This window comes from Acipenser ruthenus, chromosome 26, assembly GCF_902713425.1.
Source record: "Acipenser ruthenus chromosome 26, fAciRut3.2 maternal haplotype, whole genome shotgun sequence".
Taxonomy (NCBI): domain Eukaryota; kingdom Metazoa; phylum Chordata; class Actinopteri; order Acipenseriformes; family Acipenseridae; genus Acipenser; species Acipenser ruthenus.
Genome location: NC_081214.1, coordinates 3,563,408 through 3,587,904, shown reverse-complemented (window position 1 = coordinate 3,587,904; position 24,497 = coordinate 3,563,408). Strand labels below are relative to the sequence as shown.

General features: G+C 40.9%; 1 long non-coding RNA gene across 1 annotated transcript; it reads left to right on the top strand.

The window, feature by feature from the left end:
• The first annotated feature begins 11,407 nt into the window (after nucleotides 1-11,407).
• Nucleotides 11,408-21,963, top strand: LOC131701730 (uncharacterized). Its single transcript, XR_009308973.1, has 2 exons — nucleotides 11,408-12,174; nucleotides 21,171-21,963. It is a non-coding gene; the product is annotated as an uncharacterized LOC131701730 (long non-coding RNA).
• Nucleotides 21,964-24,497: the final 2,534 nt, after the last annotated feature.

The window sequence follows — 24,497 nt, the reverse complement described above, 5'->3', positions numbered from 1 at the left end:
GCGGAGTACCCTACATTAAACAATTCAAAGCCTGATTTGAAAGATTCTGATGGATTTAAGGCGAGTATGGAGGTCACTGGGGATTTTACATTGCTATTTTCTAGGTATTCAACTTCCAGATTGTGCTGCTGGAAACTATGCTGTGTGACTGACGGGTGGAGTTTCACAATCCATTGTGTGCAGCCGCAGCTGTTCCTGGTTTGAGGATCAGGAGGCTTGTGCAACGCGCCGTCTTGTGCAATGCTGTGACCTCACAAGGCCAGGCGTGCATGACAGCAGGCACCGAGGGGAGGTTAGGAGGGTGGGGACCAGACTGGACCGTTCCAGTCAGCTAGACCCACCCAGGTGGTTTCCATCCCAATAAATCTGCAGCCCTCGGAGAATCTACTGTGTTAGATGACAGTCTTGTTGAAATTTGCAGCTCAAATAGTCAGGTTACCAGCAAGCCCAACCCCTGCTGTTGTTTTGAAGTGAGTATTGATCTTCAAAAATAGCCTCGTAATCTATTCAACTTAAAGACTGTTTCAAGGAATGTTTAAAAACATTCCCTCAGTTAGGTTAAACATTGCTTTGAAAAGTGAAAATGAACTTCTAACCCTCTCTCCAGCAGTTGAGAAAACGTTCAGTATTTACTATTTCATCAAAATGAATCCCAGATGACTTTTTTTCCCAGCTATTTAAAAAAATCTTGCATGCATGAAAAGGGTTGAAAAAAATCCCAGTCTTGAACAAAACATTCAAAACAGTCCTTTTACGTTTTCTCAATAGGGCCCACATACATTGCTGTATAAAAAACAATGCATCTGTCAGAGTAATGTTAGTTCAGCATAATATGGACGAGAGACTAGTGGGGCTGACCTGGGGCGATGCCAGCACTGCAGCAGCACCAGCGCAGCATTCACACACGCATCGGCACGCACTCACATTTTCACACACGCAGTCTGTCTGCAGGGCGGTTTTGCATGCCCAGATCTCACAGTGCAGTGCAGCCCAGAGAGCAACAACAACCTTTAATCACGTCTGCTGGCAGATGACTCGCTTGGGATGTTTAAAACACGATGCTATCTAAATATAATCAGACATCCTTTTCATGTTCTTTGCTCTCTCCCCCTGAATGCCTCAGTGCAGTAAAGGAATGATCCTCTGATCTGTGCCAAAGAAACAGCAATCATTCACACAGTGCTGTTGTAACACTCCACATAATACCCAATAACTACCAATGCAGAAGGAGAAAAGGGGTTTGTGCAATTGTGACTACCAAGACTGGTACAGCGGTCAGCGTCAGTGTATATATTTACATGCAAGCTGCTAACGGGATGTCACTGTGAACAAGCTGCTTTCATCTCAGCAGACAGACCTCCCTGTCTAGCGAACATCCGAGAAAGGGCTGGTGCTCCTGCTGGAGAGCAGTAATGAGGGATTATGAGCTGGCAGTAGGCGTGGAGCTTCGTGAGGAAGGAAACTGCTCATCACTAAGCCAGGGAGCCAGACAGTGACAATAACTGTGTATCAGTCAGCCCAAGGTGATAAGAAACAGCAGCACACAGTGATCCAATCAGAGTGGTTTTAACTAATGACAGCTTCGTAATTCTTGTGTGCTTTCTGTTCTCTGTGTGCACTGACAAACACTTTATTTGGACCTGTAGCTAATATCGCTTTGGGCCACCGTTTGCCCTGATCACAGCCTTAATGCGATGTGGCATAGACTTACAAAGTGTGTCTCCAGGGATCCATTCCAGTCATTCATATTTTACGCAGTTGGTAGACAGAGAATCACAATGATGACTGCGTTATTCAAATGCATCCCAAACATGCTCAATTGGATTGAAATCCGGGGAGGGTAAGTTAAAAACTTTCTTCACCCCTCTCCCCCTCCCCCTCCCCCTCCCCCCCCCTCCCCCTTCCCTCCCACTCCCCCTTCCCTCCCACTCTCCTTCTAGCTGGCAGTGTAAGTTATGTAAAGCCCTGAATACTGATGAGAGCTGGGCTGCTATAGTTGGAAAGCCAGCTGCTATTTCAGGAGCATTTCGGATCAGCTGGAAACCTCGACTGACGTCAGAGTGACATCAGACTGAACAGAGAGGGAGATGGGGGGGGGGGGGGGGGGATTGTAGGTATGGTAGAGATGCAGTTTAAGATAACAGCTGAACCACACATCTAAAATAATGTGCAGCTAAAACAAGATTAGCGTTTTATTAAATTAATTTTGTTCAGTTCAGTGCACCTGGCTTCTGCAGGGCTCGGTTTACCTAAATATTAATCAAAGTCATTCTTCTATATCTTCATACACAGCACAGGCTATGAAACCATCAATGTGTGCTTCTCTGGAGAGGGGTATTAGCAAACCTACCTTTTCCAAAGCATCTCTGAGCCTCAATATGCTGAATCTGCTGAACAAGCGCTGAGGCAGAATGAATCTGATACACAACCTGAATACAAAGCCTAAAAAAACGAAACGACCTCCAGCAAAAGGAAACTCGAGAGAGACGTTTGATGTGCAGATTAGGCGGGGCATTTAAACATTTTTCTTTTAAATAAAGCTTTGGTTCTATAACTAACCCCTGTCAGGCAGTGAAGGCTCATTGGGCGGCATCTCCAGGGCAACGGCAGTGAACCATTGTGATGTCACAGAGCTCCAGGAATGTGGGTCAGCAGGACCAAAGTCAGATCACATGCCCTGCATGGCTGCGATCACACCTCGACTCAACAAGAATATTGTGTAACATGTTATTGATTCAGGGATTGAGAATTCATGACATGAGACAGCCCCGGCTGCTTAGCTATTAATGTTCAATTTGCCATGACTCAGGGGCTCAGTCTTAAAGGGCCCATGCTCCTTTATAGGTTCTGCATAACAAGGAAAGGGGAAAGTAGAGAAAAATCAATACACGTTGCACCTATATAGATGCATGATCAGAAATAAAAGTGTCCACTTTAAAACATTATCTTAAAACTGTTTTCCATTAAATATACAGAGCTCTGAGAAGTAACTGCTTGTAATTGTAACTGTAACTAGTTACACATTTTAGTTTCAAAGTAATAAGCTGCTGTGACCAGTTACAATTTTGTTGAAGTAACCATAACAGATTTCTTTTTCAAAGTAACTTCACCAGCTCTGTCCCAAAAAAACGCTAGATTCAGTAAAGCCCCCTCCTTATAACTAACAATGAGTCGATCCGTTTAATTTTCTATGGCTTTATTTTATTACTAATCATCTAACCCGCAGAAGCAAACCCCATATTAGTCCGGCAGTCGGGTTTTGTGTTAACCCCTGGAACACAGTCTTATAAAAGCTCCAACACAGTTCTCCAGTTTCTCAGGGTGATGTGAAGCTGTGCTGAGGTTTGGGTGTGACCTGGACACATTATTGCCCTGTGTACAGAGGTCACAGTAACCAGTGCTGCTCTGTGGGCCTGTCCCAACTCCAGCAGGACTTTAGACTAGACGGGACAGTGCTGAGTGTGCACTGCAGAGAGAGTGTACTGCAGAGAGAGTGTACTGCACACAGAGTGTACTGCACAGAGAGTGTACTGCACAGAGAGTGTACTGCACAGACAGTGTACTGCACAGAGAGTGTACTGCACAGACAGTGTACTGCACAGACAGTGTACTGCAGAGAGAGTGTACTGCACAGACAGTGTACTGCAGAGAGAGTGTACTGCACAGAGAGTGTACTGCACAGACAGTGTACTGCACAGAGAGTGTACTGCACAGACAGTGTACTGCACAGAGTGTACTGCACAGAGAGTGTACTGCACAGAGAGTGTACTGCACAGACAGTGTACTGCAGAGAGAGTGTACTGCACAGAGAGTGTACTGCACAGACAGTGTACTGCACAGGCAGTGTACTGCAGAGAGAGTGTACTGCACAGACAGTGTACTGCAGAGAGAGTGTACTGCACAGACAGTGTACTGCACAGGCAGTGTACTGCAGAGAGAGTGTACTGCACAGACAGTGTACTGCAGAGAGAGTGTACTGCACAGACAGTGTACTGCACAGACAGTGTACTGCAGAGAGAGTGTACTGCACAGACAGTGTACTGCAGAGAGAGTGTACTGCACAGACAGTGTACTGCACACAGTGTACTGCAGTCCGAAACGGAACTGGGGTCAATGAAAATGGTAAAAGTGTAATTTGTAAATCATTTGTTATAAGATCATTAATCTTGTATTTTCAACCCCATTTGTTCTATAGTATGCTTGTGTATCTGTAGCTGTGATTACTGCTGGGTTATTTAGAATAAGCATGTTACTGTGTGCAGTTGTTTCTGTCACTTTTTTGTAGAATTGTATTTATACTTGTAATTACTGCAGCATAAGTGGAACTGTAATTGAACACAATATCATTGTGATTGTAATAGTAATGCCATTACCCTCTGTGTCGGGTATTTTTTATGCCTTTCATAAAAGAGCTCATTTGTGTCTATGATTAGGCATTGGCCTCTTGTGTGGAGAGGAGGTAGATCCCTTTAAAAGCTGGTAACTGAGGTGCTAAGGTTTTAGAGCCAAAAAGGCCGAAGGAAAAATCAAAAAGCAAAAGTTAATAACAAGAGTTTGTAGACAGCCAGGTGCTAATCTAATTAATCACAAGATTGACAATAACCATAGAAGATAATAATGTGAAGAAAATAACGTATCATGTTTTATAACAATCTGTGCTACTTAAAAGTGGCTCCATGAATGATGATAGGAGCTGGTGAAGACGATGAATTCAGTAGTGAAATATTTACCAGCATCACTCATGTGAGTCGCTGGTATTCAGGTCACAGTTTTATTATACCAGGCTCCAAATAAAGGAATGACTGCAGGATTTTTTTTTTTTGTAGTCTAACTAGTCAGCAGACTCACCAATCGCATAGTCATTATGAGTGTAGCTAATACAAGCAATGACTCCAAGATGTAAAGAATTGCATTCCTTCACAATTAGTCATGCAACGAAGGGTAATCTAATTTAGGCAATCCTAGGCCAGAAAAACACCTTCTTCTACTTCTTCTTCTAAAACTAAAGATATAATAATAATAATAATAATAATAATAATAATAATAATAATAATAATATCTTTATTTTTATATATTATTATTATTATTATTTATTTATTAGCAGACGCCCTTATCCAGGGCGACTTACAATCGTAAGCAAATACATTTCAAGTGTTACAATACAATTAATACAATAAGAGCAAGAAATACAATAACTTTTGTTCAAGCAAAGTACAAGTGTGACAAACCACAATTCAATAATACAGCAGATAATAGTGATAGTTACATCAGGATATGATTAAATAGTGATAGTTACATCAGGATGTGATTAAATACAAAGTACTACAGGTTAAACACTTGGCAGATTACAGTATTCTGAAGTACAGGATTAAATGCAGTAAAATAGGGGGCAGATAAGAGCAAAATAAAGCACATTTACATGAAGGGTGATAGTGTCCCAGGATACAAACAGAGGAGTTCTACAGGTGCTCTTTGAAGAGGTGAGTCTTGAGGAGGCGCCGGAATGTGGTCAGGGACTGGGCAGTCCTGACATCTGTAGGAAATATAGCGCCTTTCATAGAGGACCACCATCACAAAAGTGCTTTACAGAGGTAGGCTGTGAACTGTGCATTATATGCAGAGTCACTTACAATAGGACATTGATTTAACATCTCACCGCAGGATAGAGCACAATTTTGCCTATTATCTTTCAATAGGCAAAATTATTAATTCATTGTTTTAACAAGGATACTGGAATCAGCTGGAAACTCAAGCTGCACATACAGACGATCTTCAGGTTGGATTATATGGCTGTTTAGCTGTTTTGGTTTCTCAGCATCTCAAGCATTGTTTAAATATCCAAAGGGGCTGGGTCGCTTCCGGTTCACTTTGAAGCAAAGTGCAAGAGGCATGATAATAACAACCGACTGACTTCCCAGAATCCAAACGGGTCTGGAATGCTGATGTGTCGTCATTATGAGTGCAATGCTTATAACCGGCATGCTGTAACTCTGTGTGGTTTATAAACAAGAGTGCACTTCAGCGGTTCAGTGGTCACTAGCGTATCGTTGTCAGCAGGCCAGACTGCCTGTTTACAAGTACAGTCAAACCTGCTCATGCGACCACCTTTATTTAGCGACCACTTTAAATTCCTCCCAATGATAGTCGTGCTTTTATTTAACTGTATTAAGCGACCACCTATCTTACCCAGCAACGGGCTCAAACCTGTATTAAGCACCCTTACACATGGCTATAGTTATAAGAAAAATATGGTTTTAAACGGTCCTAAATTCAAAGGAATACATTTTAGCGGCCTTTTATCCGTAATCAATAAAAGCCGATTCAATATCTTAATTAAACTTAATTAAACGGTTAATTACTAACTAACCTTCTTCATTATTCGAACACAAGAGCAAGCAATGACATTAATTACTCCCCCTAGATGATACTTTAACTTGCATTTCATTCAGCACTTGCCTGGTAACTAGGCAGCTTCCAATGTGTTCGTTTCGTGCTGTGGTGTTCTTTCCCCCTAATTTAACAGAATGGTCTCATAATTAGGATGTGGCGGCTTAAGACTTAAAGGCGACCCGTTAAAAGGAAAGTAAACGCCGAAACATTCAAGCCATACTTAAAAGAGTTTGAAAACAATGTGCGAGGATATCGAAAAAGATATCATGCTTAAGCTGGCGTTGTTTTCAGGATGCAATGAATCAACCTGAAAGGCAGACTCAGCCATTGAAATTTGCAAAGGACTTAAAACATTCCATATGCCCTGAGACAGGCAAGCATTCATTACTTTAACAAAATAATTTGTTTTGTAAATGCATGATCTAAATGAATGTTATTAACATACTTTCTTTTGTTCATATTACATCTACTGGATTTTACACTGTATGTAAGACATACATAATTACAGGAAAGCATGTCCGAGACAGATAGAAAATTCATAAGTTATGGGTCCTCTTTTAAGAGACCACCTGTGTTAAGAGACCACTATTAGACTGGCCCTTGAGTGGTCTCAAGCTTTAGTGTTTCCTGACACTATTTCCAGTGCGTGTGAGCAGAGGGAGTCACGTGGGCGGGATGTGGAAACAGATGATTCGTCCTGCGGGGTCAGTAAGTTCACGCGATCAGCTGGTAAAGGGGAAGCGCTTTTTCAAGGTGTTTTTGTAACGTCTCAAAGAAGCGAATAACTAACTGCTGTAGACATCTCCCTCTGCAGCCGGATAAGCTTTCTTGAATGGTACGAAATTGCAGCCTCAGGGTGATTTTTTTGTTTGGATACATTCTGTAAATTGTTACACTGTTGTTCTGTCAAATTATAGGATTACAATGATTGAACTGACCTTCAAATTAGCCATTCATGGACCGTTCTCTGTTTTGGGTTACCCTGGAGCAGTGCTCAAGTGAACAAACCGATTTAAGCAGACACACATACTGGCTGATCCTACCTGCTTACAGACCCGCCTCGTGAATTCTGTAGGACTAAGGGCCCCTTTTTAAAAAAACAAGTTAAAGGTTCACAGAGGGAGAGCAAGAGAAAGAGAGAAGGGGAGACTGAAGGCAAAGAGAGAAAAACAGGATTTCATTTTGTAAATTAGATGAAGGAGAGGCCTGAGATCAGAGTGGTGTGCCTGTGCCGTACCCGAGAGAGATAAGCAGACACATGGCTGGGCAGGTTGAGCTCAGACATGTAACCACGTAAGACAGAGTGAAAAACCACTCCCAGCCCAGGTTACTGTTTCACCCTGTTCCTAATCAATTACATTCAGTTATTGTTGTGTGAGGAATATTATCATCACGAGATCCTTTATTATAGCTTTATTACATACATTATTTTTATATCATTTACACTGAAATCCTTATAAAAGTTTACCATAGTATTTTTTTTGCACTAGTGAGTGTTTAATAGGTGTGGATAAAATACTTCAAATGCTCCCTAATATGTACTTCCGTGTTAGAAAATTGGTTGTTCTCCAGAAAAAAAAAAGGTTATTGTTTGGGGTATATGAACAAAGCTTTTAATTTGAATAGACAAGCAGAAGCAGTACACTGCACTATAATGTACAGGTCTGACCTTATCTAAGCTGTTTCTTGATAGTTTTATGCACTTTTATTTCTCTGAGACAATTGGCCTTGATAGTTTGGTTGTAGTTTTGTAAAAATAGGTGTGGTGTTTGTCCACTTTACAGATAGGAGTCAGCAAAGAGATCTGAGATCTTGGTGTGAAGTTAAGGTAATGTAGCAGTATACTGCGTAGGAGCAGGTCAGTGACATTGTTTCTATCAAGTGCAGGATATTTTGAAATCCCTGAAATAACTGGAATGCTTAGTCATCATAAGGTTTACTCAATAGAGATCAAAGACAGGGCTCACGCTGTGGATATTACATTCATCTTGCATGCAGATCATACTGCAGTTTAATATAATTATTCTAACACCTCCAAGGCTGTAAATACAGAAAACAACTTATTCGTTTTAAATGCCCACTGCAGTAGTGGGAAATGGCATCCTGTGCCTTTAAATTCTTCTAAAGTGTCATCTGGCACGCATTCGCCTTTGCTGAGTCATTGGGTTCGGCTGGGTTTTGTAACCTCCGCCCACCGGCTGCTCTGATTGGTACAGGTGTTTTCAAAGCTGAACTTTTGATTGGCTGCATATGGTACTAGTCACCTCTCCAGACTCTGCCATTGACATTTCTATTAAAGGCACAGTTTAGTAAATCAGACAGAGGCTGCCTGCAGTACAGTGCAGTGGCAGGCCCCTGTGGAGGTACAGATGACTGTGCCATAGAATGGGGGAGAAAAATCAAATTCAAAAAAATGTGTTCAGAACTGTCATCCGTCTGTAGCAATCCATTTAGTTCCTTCTGCCTGTTGCTATGCGGACAAATTACATGAAAAATGATTATGCCTCCTACTTAAAAGCCACACATGGCTGCTGTTTGTTCGAATTGTAGTCAGTGTCCGCTCTCTTTTATCAAACACACGCACTGCAGTGGGTTCAGAAGCTGGAACATTAAACAGTAACCCCATATCCTGTTTCTTGTTTCAACTGTAGGATGCCCACTGAACCCCTTTCATAATATTCTACAGCTACTCTGTAGTGCAATGATTGTAACCCAGTCTAACAGTATAAAAACTGTAGGTCATTTTTAATAAAGTTTAAAACTTTGTCAGCAGTTGCAAAACACCAAGCAGAGGTTGGATATGTATCTTAATAATCATCTTGCTAAGGGAGCAATTTTAACAGATTGGATTCTCACCCACAGTTGATTGTTGGTGGTTAAGTAGTACGATATAGTCAGATAAAACAACTGGGCACTACAGCAGTATGGTTAAACATACTACTTATGTACTTCTTATAACAAACACATAGAAGCTAAACAGTAATTTAGTAGTTCTTCCTCAATTGAATTGCTGAATACGATCCTGTTGTCGGTTGTTTTCCGTAATGCAATTCTAATTAGCAGTTCATTGCTGAGCCTGAAATGTAATAATACAATGTTCTACAGCCTCCCATCACATTCTCATTACTAGTGATCAAGCAGCTGGATCTGGATCTCATAGAGTCCCACAGTTAAATCATTGAAAGCACTAGAAATGGCCCCTTGTGTCAGGCACGCTATGCATCTCTGAGAAGGCCAGAACCTCTTTGTAAAATCATGAATAAGGAAGTGTTCTTTTTTTGCGTTCTGCACTTCTGCACTGGCTTTGGCAAGAGGCGAGTCTTTATTTTTTAATTACGGATTTCAACAGACAGTGTTTGTTGGTGTCAAGGGACTCGTATTCAGCCCCCCTGGCTTGCAGAGTATATGGGCCATCTAGTAATAAACGTAAACCACCTACAAAAAAGCCCTCTAACAGAGTATAAACAAAACATCTCCAAGTTTAAAACATTTATCTTGTTTGCATGCTCAAAGGTTTTCAGGTGATCCCAAGGTGTGCATTTGTGGGTACTGCTTAAGCAGTATTTGCTAGCCTTGTTACCATGTTAGATAATACCCTGTGATATTTACTTAGAGTTGCTGCCTCATGGGTACCTCTTTGTTTAAATCCCTTTTTCTTTATTCCTGCAGCTTTGCTTTACTGGGGGATTGTTCCCTGTGTAATTTCACTACCTTGTCACTGAACTGCTGTGGAGGTTGTGGGTGATGGAATTAAATTGGCAACAATATATTTTAAGTATCCACTAATTGATTTACCACCAACACATTCACATACACCCAGTTCTAAATGTCACTGATTGTCTGTTTTGCAATTGGTGGTATAAATAGACAATACAAAACAAGTGAATATGAATGCAGTAGGAATAATCGTGACTGACTAGCTCCGCACACTCCAGGGGAGCCCATTCTGTGACAGTCACTCTGTTCATATTCTTAGGACATACCTGACCCTTTCAGCCAGCATGACTCATCGGTCTTAGCCCACTCTATCGTTATCCAATTCATCTTTTCCGTTTAGTTCTTGTTAGTAAATCTCTCCCTGTCTGTCTCTATCCAGCAAGGTAGGCATAGGGGGGCTATTAGGTATGGATCAGCATGGAGCACAGGCATGCTCAAGTATAAAATCTGCACTGAGGTTTTGTTGAAGTGAAGATAATGTATATGAAAGGAAAAGCCGTCCCCGGTCTCTAATCCAGTAAGGGCACCGTTACACAAAAGTGTGCAGGGTGAGTCATGCAATCAGGAGCTAGCTGGCTCGATGGCTGGTCATGCTCTTGGTTATAGTAAGTGGGGAGCAGTGTACCATGTACACATTCTGCAGCAAAATGATCTGCAACACAGAATGCTCCAAAACAACATTTCATTAGTAATACAATAGCAGCATATATAGTCCTGAGTACAGTTGCGGTCTGTAAAACTGCATCATGGAGGGGAAGTAGTTTAACCTCTGAACAGAATCACTGGTTAGTTGAATCAGCTGTATGTTGTTAACATAAATTGCATTCCATTTGCTGTTCAGCCAGCACAAAACCCTACTGCTTTATTAAATTAACTGTAAAATGGAAATAAAAAAAGGTTAACTTCACTGACAATATTGCCAACTCACATAAAATCAAATGGTTGACGGGAGTTGGAGTCTGGTAATTCAGGCAGTCGTTAATATCTACAACTCCCTTTATGCCTGACCCGTACCTTTAACTCGGGGTTTACTCGTGATTGGGCGCAAATACCATCAATCAAAATACCTCATTCGAAAAGGGGTGGTGACTTTTGGAACTCATTTTCTATTCGCTTTGGTCCCCGCCTGAAAGGCGAGTAAAATGTTTTTTATTGGTCAGTCTTGCTTGGCCGCACAGCCAATAGGAATAAAGGAAAGGGGAACTCAATCTCAATAGGTTGGGCGTTTTTTTTTTTTTTTTTATCAATCACGCGTTCCGGGAGGCGTGCGTCATAGTTTTTGTTTTGACGTTGGGGTTTGATTGGCCAGCTGTTTCTGGCTGCGTCATTGCGCTGCCAGCTGATCGGAGTGCGAAGCCGGTTTGAAGGGAGTTCGAGAGAGAGTCTAGACAGAACTGGTGAGCGGAGAGAGAGGGCGATGGGAGCGATGGGAGCGATGGGAGCCTACCTTGCTGGGTGTATTTGAACGGACGGGTCGACTGTAGCTTTTAATTGTTATGTAAAGTTGTGGGTAGCGAAGACTGTCTTTGGTCGAAGCAATGATTTGGGGTTAAGGTGGGGCTCCGGTTTGAAATGATTACACCTTAAAAGTAGGGAAAAAAAAACAAAAACGGACCGGAAATTCAGCATTTACAATTAACTTAAAATAGTGAGTTGAAAGACTTCTGAAGGGAGCGTCTACTCTCCTGGTGGAAAAAAAAGTCTAACTAACACAAAAAACTCCGCCCTGTGTGAGAGATTAATGTTGCATCTAGAGAGGAAGTGGCTGAATACGATTATTAACAGTGAATGCAGGTAGCGTCATAAACACACAAAGATTAAAAGGTGTCGAAAGTTAGAGATGTTTTATTATTTTTTACTGTAGTAGTTTTTTTTTAGATTAGTATTTGAGAGCGTCTCTGGCCAGGCTAGGTTTAGTAATTCAGAGAAACGGACTCTGTCCTGAAAAAATGCTCCGCGCCTCCTAACTCTGAGATGTGTCTGCGCCGTGGAACTGCGGAAAGGAGACTGCAGTGAATAATGCCAAACATGCTGTTTGGAAAATGCCTCAATGGTGATTGGAAAAAAGTAAGTGAAGTTTATACAGGATTGAAAATATGTATGTGCAGTCTTTGGCATATAGTTTTTTTTTTTTTTTAATTGTTACATTAAAAAAAAACACATATTTGGCTTTAGCAAGGAAGTGATGTGATTTTTGGAAATAAAAAAGGAAATTAAACATATATATCCAAATAGTCTCGTGAAGATGTCGTGTTAGCTAGAATATTGCTGAATTGAGATCCTCGGCCTTTGTGATTATATATATATATATATATATATATATATATATTACACACTTCTTGTAATATAAATTACGTTTTAAAGCAATTAAACAGCACAGAGGGCAACACTCTGTGCTAATTTGATTGTATTTATTTAAAAAAAAAGGTGGTTGCGGTGTTATCTAAAGTATAATATCCTTTGATTTGATCGTAAATGTAAATGGTCGGATTTAGAAAGTTCTAGATTGTGGAATAAAACAGAAGCCTAACCTGTGGTGCGCTGTTTTGGTTTCCTCCGCCATGTAAAGGACCAGTCGCTTAAATGGGTACAGTTTCGTAAGCACTTTTGCTAATCTAACGCCCAGGCAAACGAAAACCACATTTAAATATCGTCGCCGAAGAAAAGGGGGTCTTAAAAATGGCTTTCGTTAAAACGAAACCAAAGCGGACAGTTTTATTCTTTGGAACACCCCCCCCCCACCACCCCCCCCCCCCAAAAAAAAAAAAAACAAGTTTACTTTTTATAAAGGTTTACCGAGAAGATGGTAAACAGACCTGGGTTATTTAGGATGTCAACAAAATAACACCTTTTCTTCCAGGTAGAAAAATCTTCGTTTGCAAAAAGTGAAGTCATTTAACCTTTTGAGCTGATCTTACCGAAAGAACTCGGGCAAATTCCACAAGGCCACACCCTTATGTGATGCAATAAATTCAATCTAACACGAGCAGAGATGAGCTTCTTAAAACGCATCAGAATATTTAGGTTGTGTTTTGGGTCTTTCCCGTTTTTAATATGCCTCATATATACTAAAAATCCATAATCTCTTGTGACAACACCCTTAACTTGAATAGTTTAGGCGAAGTTAAGGAGTAAATGGGGCTTTCTAAACGCAACAGGTTTTGAAAGATCAAATGCAAATACTGTGTGTGTTCCCAGGGCGTTGTTTTCCAGCTGGCTTACAGTATATTTTAAACGCCTGCTCTGAATTGAATCCTACAGTGCGGTATGTACTTTAAGATACATTGAAGAGCATTACTGGTATTAATCATTAAAAATGTAGTGCCTGTAATGTATTTTTCATTTATATTTTAATACTATGAAAATGAAATGTAAATCCTACCCAAGTACGTGAAATTATTCAGCTTAATATTAGACATGTATGCATTCAGTAAATGTGTCTAAGGCAATTGGGTTGATGTTACATTGTGTTCAATAAAGTGATTTATATTTGGTTAGTTTTAGTGATTTTTAAAAATAGTAATTTCATAGACATTGTATTTATACAAATGTTGCATAAAAGGGAGAGGATCATTGTCTTTAAAGCTAACAATGAGTTTGCCATCAGTTTAATAAGAAGGCTGCTCCTTGATTTAAACAGGATGACGTTACATTTGGGACGGACTGTCCTAAACGCAGCACCGCCACCTGCACAGCATGTCTGCATTGTGAACGGCGGGCCTCTACAGTACTGCAGGGAAATGGGGGTGCAGTTTGGCTGCGTGACGTCGTATCAGGGAGGAATGTTTAAATCGTGAAGCTATTTGGCTTTTTTTTTTTTGGTTTTGTATCTTTTAAAATGAAAAACTATTAATATTATGTAAGTTTGACCAAGTGTGTAATTACGCAATGCAGTTTGTGCAATTCAAGGATTTGATCCACAGAGCTGGTCAAAGTGGAGCTGTGATTGGACTTTGACAGAACAGATTTTTTTTTTTTAGACGGCCATTGCTGGTATTTTTTTTCTTTCATGTAAGGGACCTGGGAATCACAGTACTTGTTTTGCTTGGTTTTCCTGACCTAAGGTTTTTGCCAGATCCCCTGACAGCATTTGTTTGTATAGAGCCTTTACAAACCTCATCTTTTTTTCAATCATGTTTAAATTCAAAACTAAAATCAAGGACTATGTACATGTACTGTGTTTGAGCAGTTTATATGTTATGATTTCTTACAACAAAAATTGCATTAACATTACAGTAGCATTATTTCAAGCCTGTTTTAAGTTGGTGATGCAGGTAGATTTGCTGTGCCCTGATGTGCAAATGGATTTGTTTATTGATTTGTGTTTTCCTCGTTCAGGGTTGTTTGATCAGATGCCAACAGGACAGGTTTCGTTTTAATGCTTCTAAACAGGCGTCCCTTTTTGCATTTGGGCTGCAGCCTCTTTCCTCTGTGTCGGGGCGTTGGTTGATTTGAGAGAGCAGGATTCTTCACATATTCCACCACCTTAATCTGCTCAGCCACCAGCACACTCTCTCTATTTTACTTTTTTTAATTGAAAGATATCTTCACTGTTTTTGTTTTTGTTGCACCTGTTTTCATGTGCCTTCTTTTGAAAGCCAACACTTTTTATAATCTTCCGTCAACTAAACTTCATTTTAAACACGGTATTGACTTGTGACTAAACTACTCTTGCTGATGAAGACGTCTGTCTACCTTGGCCAGAAAACATTTTTTCACCTGTGATTTAGTGTGTTAAAAATGATGGGTGGCAAATTTACAAAAAAAAATATATAAATAAATACTAGGGATCTGGGGACCAAGATATAACAATTTGTGTGTTTTAGTTTTTTCTGAAACCGTGCTCCACATTTTTGATATAGATAGGTGGCTGTAATATTAGAACGGACTTGGAAGGGACTGACCACTTGGATTGGAAATGCAAGATCCTCCAAGTAACATAAGCTGTGTAGCTTAGTTAGTCTGTTCAGTTAGTTACAATAACACTTGGTCTTGGTTACTATTTTACTTCCATCACAGGGGCTCCTGTTGTGTTCTAGTTATCTGCTGACGAATCACCTCTATAATAATCTGCTGCTTCTGGCTGTAATGCAGCATACCGTTGTCCTAAAGTCTAATTTAAACATTGAATTGTAGTGTTTGGTACTAACATCTGTTCTAATCAATCCCTCTTTTAAAAAAAAAAAAAAACGACCACTGGCTTTGTAGTTCCATTGCTTTGCAGAAAGGATTGCACTGTAATATCTGAAGCATTTGTTTTTGGTCCTTGTGCTAGTGGTGGTCTTCTGGAAAATCTACCTTGGGAGGAGAAAATGTCAGAAATCGCTATACTGAAAAAAAAAAAAAAATAGGCAAGGATGCACGTCTTTGCAGCTTCAAGAGGATGTATATATTTTTAAATCTATTGCAGTTGAAATCAGTTCACAGAGTAGGTAATACCTAATGAAGTGAGAGACAGCATTGTTTAATGCAAGAGAAGAGATTACTGCTTCCACCGAGCGCTGGCTCGTTTGCGTGCCATGGCTTCAAGGACAGAAAAGTTTGCAGTGAAAGTATTCCCAGCGGTACTGCAGGAGTCCTTCTGTGACAGTGAGCTGCTCCAGTATAGAGATTTAATTCTCACAGAATAAACTGAGGAGGGATATTTACAGTACAGCCTGCAGTAGGAACTGGTTCCGGCACAGTTCTAGAATTTTAGAAAAGAATGAGGAAAAAGGGTTCTGGATTGAGATTATTGTGACGTGATTCCATCTGCCCTGTGAAACCGTGCTGCAGAACTGCATCTCTTTTTGTGCCAACATTAACCTGGGACTGCTTCCTGTTACACCCGCAGAATACAATCCACACAGGCTGCAGGCAGATGTTGCGCGAACGTCAAAGACCGTTTATATGTATCGACTTTCATATAATTGCCATCAATAAAAACCCTCCATTTACATTGACGCTCATTACAAAACTTGCTGCATTAGAGCAGTTTGTTTTGTTTACCTTTGCGTTTGCGTGTGTGTGTGTTTTCAGTACGTATTTGGGTTTAAACTTTGCTGTGGTGGATTTGGAACATGTGGCCTGGTAATGGCTTTACCATTATATGCATCTGCTTTTCCACCCCACCCCCCTCCAAGCTCCTGCATGCACGCCTGCAGAAGTCAGCCTGAGCGGCTCGGCTTCAAGGACTGTTCCCCAATGCAGCCGATCAGCACGATCCTTCCTCCAGACTCCTATGGCCTTCATCCATTTGCTGATTCATGCATTAAAAAAAAAAAAGGTCCCAGTGCTGTGCTGTGCTGGAGCAGAGCAAGAAAGGGAGGAGTCGGCTCTTGGAACAGAGTTCAGACAGTGCTCTGGGGCCCTACAGACTGAATGGAATTTATACCATATGTACCAGGCATCTTAGGAATGCATGGCACGGAGACTTGACCAACGGAAAGAGAGCTGGAGAGAGAGAGCGAGAGCGCAGGAACCAGCCTGTAGAGCACAGGCCCTGCTCTGTTTCCTGATTTACTGTATCAGCCAGGACTAATCTTTTTCTTTCTGGAAAGAGCTGGCACAGCGTCCCGTGTCTTTCTGCTAGGAGCCAGGTGCACAGTCACTTTTAAAAGGAAATGTGTTGTGTTTTTTTTGTTTAAATAAATTGGGATGATTTGAACCCCAGCGCACACTGTCGCTTTCTTTGCTGTTATTCTGTATTAGTTGCTGTGATCTTCTAGATCAGAAAGATACAGGGATTATAACTTTTTACTGTAGAGCTGATGGACGCATTGATGTGATCCGTAGTCAGGTCTTAATAACCATGAGTTTAATCACTTTGCCTTTTGTTTAAACCTGATCCCAGAGTTAATTTCCACTGACCCACCACGGCTCTGTGTCATACATTGATTTCTATAAGGACCTGCCTATATAACCGTAATTTACAAACTGCCTTTCTTCTTCTTGGCTAGCCTCTATAGCAGTGGTACCCAACTCCTAGCCCTCGAGATGCATTCCAGTCCTGGGCTTTATTCCTACCCAGTCCTAAATTAGTTAATTGAATGCCATTAGAACCTGCTTGGAGTAAAAACCTGGACTGGATTAGATCTCAAGGGCTAGAGTGGAGTACCTCTCCTCTGTAGTGTGTCCTCCAAGTCGTTTTCAGTGAAGCTGCTACAATATATTAATGACATTTGAATAGACTTAGTGTTTGTGTTTTGTTTTTTTTAGTGACTTCCTTTTGAATGTTTTCTCATCACCACTCCTTTCCAGGATTGTTTCCCTGGTGTAATTGAAGCTAATAGCCTCACCTGACTTCATTATCTTTTGTATGATGTATCAATTAGTGTTCCTGCAGCAGCTCCTTTCTGTATAATCCCTGAAAGATGAAAAGAGAAGGTATTGAAGCCCAGCTCCTGCAACATGGACCGCTGATGATTTAATTTCTACTAAACAGCCTGTCCATTTACATAAAGTGTTGCTTCAGTTGCTAATCTTTCCCTTGGAATGCAAGCCACTCTGAGTCAATGCCAGCCAGGTTAATGGGATCATTGCCACTGTACTGTTTGAGGAGCTGTAGAAGATTTGCCTGTTGACAAACCTAGCTTGTGTATCCTTTTCTCTTCCTTATTCTACAAACACATGTGCCGGGTCTTGGTTGTACTCCGAAGTGGAAGGGGAGACTTTTATTTTATTTATTTTTTTTTTTGGGAGGAAAACTTTATCCAAGACTGGACCAGCTCACTGGAACACACACTCAAAAAGAAGCAAAAAAAATAAAAAGAAATGTAATCCGATTTTGATACTTTGACCTTGTATACCCGGCTCGTATCTGTTTTGTTTAGCCTTGAGTCTGTACTTAAGCAGAACAAAAACAATACATGTGCTAGAAAGTTGACCTACAGAAATATAAAATTGCCAAGTCCCATGAACTCCCCCTACACTTGATTTTTGCTTGTTTAAAAAAAAAAAAAAAAAAAAAACCTTTGGGGGAACTGATTTAAAAATAACTGTGTAAATGTTTTATTTACTGAGATTTCTTGGAAATGCCAAGTACTGATGTATCATAGAAGAAATGGTTCAATTGGTGTGTTTGTATCTCCTCTGTTATTTTAGGGCTGCAGCTTTCTGTGATGACGCTGTTAGGTGTTTTTCCATGGGTGCATTTCTGATTCTAGTAGGTAGCTTTATCAGGCTTGTCCATCTGTAAAGATGGGAGGCAGGGTTATGAGATGAGCTACCCTGGGTAGTTCAGAGAGTCTCCTACCTAGTTGGCTGTATCCCGTTTTACCGGTGAGTGAAACTTGAGCAGCTAAACGCTGTGAGTCTTGAATGGTTAGCAGGAAGGGGCCCAGGACCCTTTTCTAACTGGCTTCATAAAGAAGCAGATTGCTCTTTGAATGCCACATGGTAGTAAAAGGCAAAAGCCTGGTGCTAAATTAGTACCAGATGCTCCCAAAGTTTTGGCACTCTGCTTAAAATTTAAGCAACATGCATTTTCATCCTAACTAAAAGCAGAACTAATAAATCTGCATGTACTGCGTTATGCCTGTGTGGCTTCTTATTCATAGGATTATTTTTTTGCATGCGCTGTAGCAGTAGATGACCTAGGTTGTGTGTTGGTTTCAGATTCTAAAATCCTAGGACTTTGATATCCTGTTGCCACATGCTCTGTACTGACTGTCCTTGCTCTGAGGTCCCAGCAATGTGTTTTTTTTTTAAATGGTCCATTCATGATTCTGTGACAGCACTCCCACCATCCAACCCTGTTTGACAGTACTGTTGTTCCTGACCCTCGGAGCAGTTTACATCGCTCTCTCTAGAGCTTTGACACACCACAAGTTCCCAGTGCAAATATTAGCCAAAGATTCTGGGAATTCCTGAAGTGGTTATATACTGTTTCCGCATTGCCCTGGAGTTCTTTCCATTGTATAATGGCGTTGGAATTCTTTTGATTATAAAACTGCTTCGCTCACTTGCTGGGGTAGATCAGAGCAGACAAAATAATTTCTACAGCAGCCACTGTGAGCGAGCAGAGGAAACTGAAACTCGGTGTGTGTGAGCAGAGACAGGAAGTGAAAACCAGGATGGATCAAAGCGAGTCCCAAAGCATCAAGAATCGGGCTTACACTTAGTAGTTATGCCTGCTGTGTTTTCATGCTTATTATGAGGCGTGTATGAGAAATGTAATGTACACTTTCTCACCACAACAGCAAACTAGCTAATGTGTTTTGCAAAAGACAAGTTTCACAGTTTGAGAACCACTGCCCTAGAGATGAATGTAACACCCACTAAAATGGACACCTAGCTAGTGGCAGTACATTCTCCACTGACGTAGAACCCCATCCCCCTTTCTGAACTTCCCACAGACAGTGATGCATTCTGACTCATTTCTCATACTCCCGACTCTGTATAGGTATATCTGTATTCAAAGCAAACACCAGAATTGAAGCTGTTTTTAATGTTGGATAGCAGCCTGGAGAATGAAATACTCCCACGCTGTGCGTGCGTGTTTGGTAGGGGGGTGAGATTCATAGACGGATAAATCCACAATTTATACACTCTGCTGCAGGAAGTCATTTCGCTGCCTGCCGTTTTTAAACCAGGACTCTGACACCATTTCGTGCTCTGACAGATTTCGCTGCCTCTTGTGCTGTGTGCTTTGGGGATCAATTCAGTGATGGATGGTCCTGCTTGGTGAAGCCCTCTGTCTCCCTGCTGCATGGGTTCAGCATCCGCAAGCAGAGTGCAAGGCGGATACTGCTGCCTGCAGGAATAGGAGGATAGCAACGCAGACTAGAGGACAGCAACGCAGACTAGAAGACAGAGAGGGGTGGAAATAAGACTCCTGTTGCATAGCAGTTTGATACAATCCTGGTTTCAGTAAAAACCTGTTATGGATCAAACTGCTGCGCAATTATCGTATCCCTGGTGTGCCGTGGTGTAGTTTTGGTTATTATGCAGACTGTTAGGTTTCATAACCTTGGCACACGGAGGCCTCCACAGAGGTGAAAAAGGCATTGGAGAGGCTAGAAAATTCCTTTGGGTCCCCTATATCTATTGCAGGTTACAAAGGAAACTGTTGACACCCCTAAATGTCTTGACTGTTGTAATGCAATGTTTGGTATTGCTCCACAGGGTTAAAGGCTATGTAATAAGCAGTAGTTTTTGTGATCCAAATGACTGGGCTGAGACTAACAAACTCTTTAGTGCTGACAAAAGGTTACTTGAAGCTTTGTTGTTGGATCAAGTTTGTTCCACCGAGGGATTCATTTTAAGGGTGTGTGTCAACACAGGCAACTATTGATGTCACCATTTCTTAACCTTCATTGATGTCACAGCTACGTGTTCACCACAGATCAAAGAGAGGAGTCCGAGATAGGAGGGAGGCACCAGGCACGGCGTTGGCATTACTGTTGCTCTTGCAGTTAAGGCTATGTAGCCTGCAGTCACAAAAGATCTCAAAGTAAATGTTTGCTGGGTGTTCTTCTGGTTTTGTTTTACTCTGATGCTACCCCCCCTATCCTTCAGAGTCATTTTGTGAAGTCATAGAAAGAACGGTTGACTATTTTATGAATGTTGCTGCTTGTGAATTGTGAACCCTGTGGAGACTGAAGTTTCATACTCGGGTATTCATTTATTCCATTGCATTCAAAAACGTACACCTACTGGTTTCAAGTCTAGACCTAGTGACAGTGAATCATAGCTGAGGGATACTAGCAGTTAACAGTACTGTCTTGTCCAGCAGAACATCTCCAAACTCAAGTTTGCATCTTCAATTTAAGAAAAAGAAAATTCAAGGGCTTAATGTGCTACACATCCTACAGAATGTTCTCAGCCGTTGGCATGATGGACCTGTCTTTTCAACAGCGGAACGGTAGTGAATTGACCATCTCCTGCACTATACGGACTAGTCTTTGTTGGGTGTCCGGAATGCTGGTGTGTAGCCAGTATTCTAGTTCCATAAAGCACTTGACCACAGCTTTCCAGTCAGGTAGTGAATCAGGGCCTTCCAGGCTGCTGGCAGCCCCTTTGCCCTCGTGAGATGAAGTCTAGACAGCGTGTGTTAATGGAGTGTCTGTTCTCTCTTCCTCCAGGTACAGCGTCAGGTCGCTGCGCGCCTCTGTGTGTGTGTTGGCTGATCTGCAGCAGTTCTTCACTGGCAAGCTTTATGTCACTGTGTACCAGCTAAAGCTGCCAGTTGAAGAACTGTTGTGGTTGGCCCTTTCCTACCCCACCATTGAAGACCGTGTTGAAGAACAAGGCAAGAAAAAAGAAGTGGATGAAGAATGAATGTAGGATTGCTTAATGGGTTTAAAATAACTGAGCTGGTGGGTGGGGTAAGGAGAGTTTTAATCACTCCTCTTAAGAGAAGAGGGTTTAATCACAGAGCCGTAGCTATTACTTTATCTGTAATAAACCAACCATTCGTACAGAAACAGCAAGTGTAGAGGATCTCATTACTTTTTGGCAAGTCTTTGCTTTATTTCACAAGAGTATTGTGAACGTTCTGGGGTGCTGTGTCCTCCTGAACACTCAGGTTGGAAGTATGGGATTACATCTATCTGGTCAAGTCTCTGATGCTTTAACAAAGAGGCAGTTTGCTAAAATGTGTTCAGCTGCCTGTTTCCAACCTCATTGTGCAGTTGAATTCCAGCTGCACGAGGAGAATGACTCGAATACTCTGTTCAGTATAGGATGCCTTTAGTTACAACTGTTTACCACTCTGCTCGGCATCCCGAAAAATGATTTTAAACATGTCAATTAAATCCAAAATGTTTTTATATCTCAGTTTCTTTTTCATACACAGCACTTTGTTTATTGTTGTACTTTTAATATTACATGTTAATGAATGGTGCATTTTAAAATAAATGCAGGAGTAAAACACAATGCAGCAGTGTCATTTTATTTATTGTTTTGTTTTGTGCACAATTTAAAAAGTAAATGTGTGTTTTGCACAAAGGTTTAAATGTGTAATCAAAACACAGATTGCTTTTGTAATTATTTTAATGGTTAGCTCATTTTACTCTTGGATTGTAACTAACAAAATAAAACGTCTCCGCCTTTCACACCCACTCATTTATATTCTGCATATTCCTTTCAAAACATATCTGGTACTATACGAAGTAAAGTGCATGTGTGCTGTAACATGTGTTTCTTTCAAAACTGCACACTTGCAATCTGTGCTGCTATTGGAAATGCAGAATGGTTCAGATTAACAATCATTTTGTTTGCTGCAATTTCTTTAAGAAAAGTCAGGCTGTGTGATTTGCATTGCACTCCACAAGTGCCTTCATGCAAACAAACAGGCCTGAAAACAGCTCTCGGCAGAACGTAGATCTCACTTCAAAGGAATGAAAACTACTGCGGAAAACAGGATATGAAAATGTGGCCCTTGAATAGCAGGACGGACGAATAAACAAAGGTGGAGAATGTTCTCTCCTCTAACCAGAACCAGCTGCCTCCGCAGCACTGTGGAGAGATTGGCTGAGTAAGTGAGGCAAGCCAAGCCCGGCTCACTGGAGCTCATACGGGGACTCTGGTGTGTCTTTCATAATTACGTCATGATGGATCTAATGGTCCTGCTGGGGAAATCTTTTACATGTTGTAAATAACAAAACAGATCAGTAACCGTTGATCTAGATCTAGTAATCACACACAGTTTGTGTTGGTACTTTTTAAAAGCCACTGTAAGGATAGCTATCCCATAATTGAAATGAAATCCTAGGGATAAGGTTCAACCGTTGTCCTGTGTGTCTTATTTCTTAATTTTTGTTTGTTTTTTGCTCAAGGATACAGGAATCCTGAGCACTATTCACTTTTTTCTTTTTTTAAATCCCAGTTATGGGGGACTCATTTTCCATAGAGGGGTAATTAACACATTCACTGCCCATTGCAACAACGCTATCTGGTGTCATTCTGATATTTGTGTGTCTGCACTTTAACTAACTATAAATGTCTCATACTTCAATCTGGGAGACCAGGGAAAATAACTGGCTATCTCTGTGCCAGTTACTCTGGATTTAAAATGAATTGACTGCTTTAATATAAGCATGACTGTATCTTTGTGTTGCAAGCTGCATCTGCTGTAACACACACACACACGCACGCACGCAGCCACACACGATGCAGCACTCCAGATGGATTTGGGATTTCTTCCAGGTTTGCTCTGTGATATCTTATTAGGCTGGGACGGGGGTAATCGGAGCTCACTCGCTGCTGTTCTTGGCGGTCACCCGCTACCTAATCTTGACAATCCCTTTAATTAGACGGATTCCCCCTGCCCGCTCACAGGGATGATCAGAGCCCCCCTCCCCCCTTTTCTGTGAAGCAGGCCAATCAGCTCTGACTATACGTATATATCACAAAGAGCCAACTTCCCAATGTTTCGGTATGTTTAACTGGAGGTATTTGTAGGCTTTCGAAGCCGTGGTAATCGCACATTTATTTTCCTTTAAATCTAATGTTTTTGTGATGTCATTCACTGTATAGCTAATGATGTAACAATCTACTGTTCCATTCTATTCAAACCTTCAGGCATCATGGTATCTAGTCTGTTTATCCATTTACTTTCTTTTCTTCTTCTTTACTGTACATTATCAAATTGTATTTCTTCTAAAACCACATCTCCAGGCCGTGCACACCTGTTTCTGGTTTCTGTGGAACATTTCCAATGCATTTTGTTCACATTGGAATTATTAGTATTTTGTTTTGACATATTCAGAATGAAATGTTGGTGTTGGTAACCTGTGTCCCTTGTAATCTCAGACCTTGTCTGATTTTTTTTTTTATAAGACTATAAATACTGATTAATCTACTATGAGTTTAGACACTTTAAAAGTCCTAAGCTCAGCTGTAGCTAAGCCCTTTAACAAGTCATAACTCTAGAGGTTACTGCATCAGACAACTTGCTAAATCGAGAGCAAACCTCACTACCTCCCAGGCCAGCGTTTGACTGATTGATGGTTTTTAAAGGTTGTGTGTGTGTTTCAAATGCAATACCACATGCTGTAGAGTTTTATTGATTTAGCTTTCTTCCTGTCTACACAAGCATGCATAATATTGTCCTGCATGAAACAACGTTCATCTGTTCAAATAAAAACAATGATTCAAATGTTACTTTCTTGTTAAAATTCAGGTTTTTGCTACTAGGAGTTACTGGAGGGGGCTGTAAAGTTAGTAACATCAGATGAAAAGCGCGAGTAAATTATTTCAGGGATAGTTCTGACAAGGAGCACATTCAGTAGTTTGGAAAAGCCAAGCTGGCAGATGGATAGTAAAGCCTCCTTAGCACATCCAGTCACAGATCTGATTCTAACAAAGTATGTAATTATTAAATATTGTAATAATGTAATAATCCCTATTAAACCTGTAATAATTCATGTGGAATACAAATGTTCCAGGAACTCTCTTTAGAAATCCTA